The sequence below is a fragment of the Elephas maximus genome, chromosome 20, assembly GCF_024166365.1.
Source record: "Elephas maximus indicus isolate mEleMax1 chromosome 20, mEleMax1 primary haplotype, whole genome shotgun sequence".
Lineage (NCBI taxonomy): Eukaryota > Metazoa > Chordata > Mammalia > Proboscidea > Elephantidae > Elephas > Elephas maximus.
The window spans coordinates 75,444,888-75,449,408 of record NC_064838.1 but is presented as its reverse complement, the minus strand read 5'-3'; the positions used below and the strand labels follow the sequence as shown (position 1 = coordinate 75,449,408).

The window sequence follows — 4,521 nt, the reverse complement described above, 5'->3', positions numbered from 1 at the left end:
CTGTTCTAGGACCCAATTCAGGAAAATTGCCTTTTATATGACTTAGAATCATAAACCTTGTGATCATAAACCATGAGGACACTGTACGCTTCATTGTCAACATTTTCACGCTAATTTTGCAAATTCATTTCATCTGAAAACATAGAGAGCTATTTTGTTTCTATCTAATGGGCATTGTAGATCTAAAATTGTATTACTCTTAGAACCCCCATAATGGGGAAGTGGAAAAGTAAGAATTATTTAAGTATTAAAACTTATTAGTACAGATTAATATAAAGCCAATTTGATTTCCTTTGTCTAAAGAAGCTACCTGAAGTACAAGTGTACTCATGGGTTTGAGAGCTACTAAGTGATTACAAAGATCATTTAAAAGTAGAATGCTTTTAAAAAAAAAAAAGCATATTTACACTGTGACCAATTAAAATAATTTATACATTTAAAGTAATAGAAAGATGAGTCAGAGGGCTTATCAGTAAAAGCACTTAAGATCCCTGTTTGTGGTAAAGTGAAAATTAAGCATAAATGAAAATGTTGACAATTCTTCTCTGTGTTGGTGGTCTGGGGGCTTGATCTCTTATTGAAAGATTTTATGTGTATACTGTTATCTGATTCTATCAATAGACATTAAATTCACTTTCCGAAAGTGGAAACCAGAGCTTTTAAATAACTTGTTCCATAACCCATAACAAAACAGAAGAGATTGGATTTGAACCCAGGTCTGTATGAGTTTGGAGTTGATGTTGTTATTCATTTCACTGCATTGTCTCTCTTGCTTTGGTCCTAGGATAAATTGACCACTCTTGGATCATATATTGATATTCTTTAATTTTTAATAAAAGGTTGTTGACAGACACAATGACCTCATTGAGTTTGTATTATACTCTTCAGGGTGCGAACTTGTAGCTGGATATGGAGTTAATAGCGGTGGCATAGTTTAGGATTGCCTAGACCTTGGTACTATAAGGAAATGATTGTTATTAAGCAAGGAAACAGAAGATATTAACTTACACAATTACATATTTGCTGATTTTATTTGTTAATTCTAGTGACATTCAACAAAATCAGTTTACTGATAATTCTCACAATAAGCCCCACTGTTCTTTTATTCATCTCTTTAGTAAACATGTAATCATGTGAACTACTTGACTGATAAATTTCTGCTATATGTGCACAGGTGAGGACACACTCAATCTTCAAAGCTGTGTCTGCCTATGGAAAAGGAAGTCAAAAGTTGAAGTAATTATCCGGTAGACTCATGGAAATGCTTTCAAAGGGTAAAGCAACTGGCTTATTAAGTGAGATAATAATAACAACAATTTACAACAGTTCTTTATCATAAGTAACATTTTCACATTTTTGAAATTGGCCATCAGCATAACCCTGCCAGATGATCAGGTAAGCTATATATGAACTATTTTACATTGAAGCTATGTAATTTTAAAGCAGATATAACCTGAAACCTTGAAGAACTGTACTTGATCCTGTGGGGCATGTTATATAAATGATTGGTTAATAATTGGTAAAGCCTTAAGACTGGTTTGTATTTAATGTGCTGTTTCTATATGGTTGTTGTTAATTTGTATGTGTACATGACCCTTACTGGGTTGCTATGAGTCAGAATCCACTCCGTTGCAACTTTTTTTTTTTTTAATAGTGTGTTTTAAGGTGAGGCCATTACCTTCTGATCAAAAATCCTTTGGAATTTCTTTCTCTGAGGTGTCCCATTTGTACACGATCAAATCAATCAGAAAATTTTAACTTTGAGAGTTGGTTGGAGACTCTAGAAGGCTGTCCGTGTTCTGAAGTTCTCCCTAGAAAAGAAACATTCTCACCCATTTCCTTATCAATCCAGTGGATTACACATGGGCTTTGGAGCCAGAAAATCCAGATCCACCTTTTGGTAATTTTTTTTTTACCTTAACCTCTCAAAGCATGAGTTTCTTACCAGGGACATAGGAATTATAAAACCTAACATGGACTTTATTCTAAACACCATCGCTTGAGAAATTGCTTTCCTTGCATGATTTCACTTAGTCATCAGCACGACAAACTGAAGTGGTATTATTATCAGCCTCTTTTTCATCTTAAAATGACGAATAATAAAAAGCAACTCAACCTTTAATGTATAGCTAGTATTTACTAAGCATAAATATAAGCACATTTCCATAGGGTCTTTTTTTTTATAAGAAATCAATTAATTCACCTTAAAGGCCCACTTGAGCTCTGATTTTAAATATTTAGGGAGTAGGCATGATTTCTAAGTGCCTCTTAAACTGCATGCTATCTCTTCTTCTATTTGTAGATAGGAGCGGTTTCCTGATGAGAGATGGATTTCCCATGCAAGTCATCCTGGTTCCCATGCCATGTCAATGGCAGACATATCTAACACATTACAGCCCTCCTTTCCTCAGAGCTTGGATGTGCTTCAGAATCCTCAACAATTCACTCCAGGTAGCCACTACCAACTAATCAGTGGCACCTAAGATAAACGCTATTGGTCATCTCTAGCACATATGAATGTTTCCTTCTATAATATTGAAACTCTGTTTTAAAGTATTTAACCTCAATTCTGCCTGATGTCTCACAACCGCCTTTGATAAATTTCTCATTTTGTGTTTTCAACCACAAAACAGGCACTTAAAATAACTTTGCTTATGGATGCACCAGCCTGTTGAGGGCTATGCTAACACCTTAAACTCGTCTGAGACAAATATCTCTTTCTCGTAATTTTAGATTCTATATGGCCACTGTAGAATTCACCTTTTCCCCTGAAATCATGCAGAACAAAAGCTTTGTAACTGAATTCATTCTCTTGGGGCTTTCACAGAATCTAAATGTTCAAAAAACAGTATTTGTTGTATTTTTGTTTGTCTACTTTGCAACTCTTGGGGGCAATTTGCTAATTGTGGTGACCATCGACAGCAGCCCAGCACTCCTGGGCTCCCCTATGTACTTTTTTCTGGCTCTCCTGTCCTTCCTGGATGCGTGCATCTCCTCTGTCATCGCCCCAAAGATGATTGTGGACTCCCTTTATGAGAGGAAAACCATCTCCTTCAAGGGCTGCATGACACAGCTCTTTGCTGGGCACTTCTTTGCTGGAGTAGAGGTGATTGTCCTCACAGCCATGGCCTATGACCGCTATGTGGCCGTTTACAAGCCATTGCATTACCCCTCTATCATGAACTGGAGGCTCTGTGGCCTTCTGATGGGGGTAGCCTGGGCAGGGGGCTTCTTGCATTCTGTGATACAAATTCTCTTTACTTTCCAGCTGCCCTTCTGTGGCCCCAATGTCGTCGATCACTTCATGTGTGATTTGTACCCATTATTGGAGCTTGCCTGTACAGACACTCACATCCTTGGCCTTTTGGTGGTTGTCAATAGTGGGTTTTTCTGCATCATAAACTTCTCCTTGTTACTTATCTCTTATTGTGTCATTTTGCTCTCTCTAATTCTTTTTTTTAAGGACTCATAGCTCTGAAGGACGACAGAAAGCTCTCCCCACCTGTGGTTGTCACATTGCTGTTGTGGTTTTGTTCTTTGTCCTATGCATATTTGTGTATGCACAACCTCCATCTGCTTTCTCCTTTGACAAGATGGTGGCCCTGTTTTACATTATCCTAACTCCACTGCTCAATCCTATGATTTATACTCTCAGGAATAAGGAAGTGAAAAATGCCATGAGGAAATTGTGGACTAAATTGGTGGTAGATTCTGATGATAAATAACAATTAAACTTAAATAAATAAACAAATAAAACTTCCAGAGGAAAGAAGTCAAAAAGGGCTTAGACAAGAACTTTATAGTGGATGGACCATGTAATACTGAAGGTTATATATAATATAATATATATATAAAAAAAAACACTGAAGTGGAGGCCAGGAGATATTATTTCCACCTCAGATCACTTTCATCTTGGAGTATTGAATTTTATGCTTATTTAGAATATAATTCAGTGAAAAGAAATCAGGAAAAGTGGGGAGTCAGATTATCTATTAAGCTGCTTGGCATTCACATCATGGTTTGAATAACCTTCATGTAGAGGACCCAAAAAATATCTTAAAGAAGAGAAGCTTTCTGAAACTCTTTTAACTGAAAAAAAAAAAAACTTATTTTGGGGGCACTGAACTTTTTGAACCCAGTTAAGTGATAACGTAAATGGTAATTCTGTGAATGGGAAATTATGGTTGAAATTCAAGCAGCCAAGATGGACCATGAGAATGTGTGTTAAGGTTGATGGATATGCAAGACTGAGGAGCCTGTAATCCTGATGTTGTTTAGCTGTATGAACTAGCCCCATACTACTTGCCTCTACCTTCCTTTGTATGAGAGGGAAATAAATTTCTATCTTGTTTAAGTCACTGTAAAAAATAAAGCAGGCTCAGAATCTACATTTTGTATTATATGTATGAGCTGTTCTGACTTTTCATGCTGTAATATTACCTGCTAATTAGATCTCACAAATTTCTTATTTGTTCTGTGGGATCCCCAAATTAATTCATAGTAAATACCTTTAATATTAAA

General features: G+C 36.3%; 1 pseudogene; it reads left to right on the top strand.

The window, feature by feature from the left end:
• Positions 1 to 2,776: 2,776 nt before the first annotated feature.
• Positions 2,777 to 3,725, top strand: LOC126063928 (olfactory receptor 4C15-like; annotated as a pseudogene).
• The last annotated feature ends 796 nt before the right edge of the window (positions 3,726 to 4,521 follow it).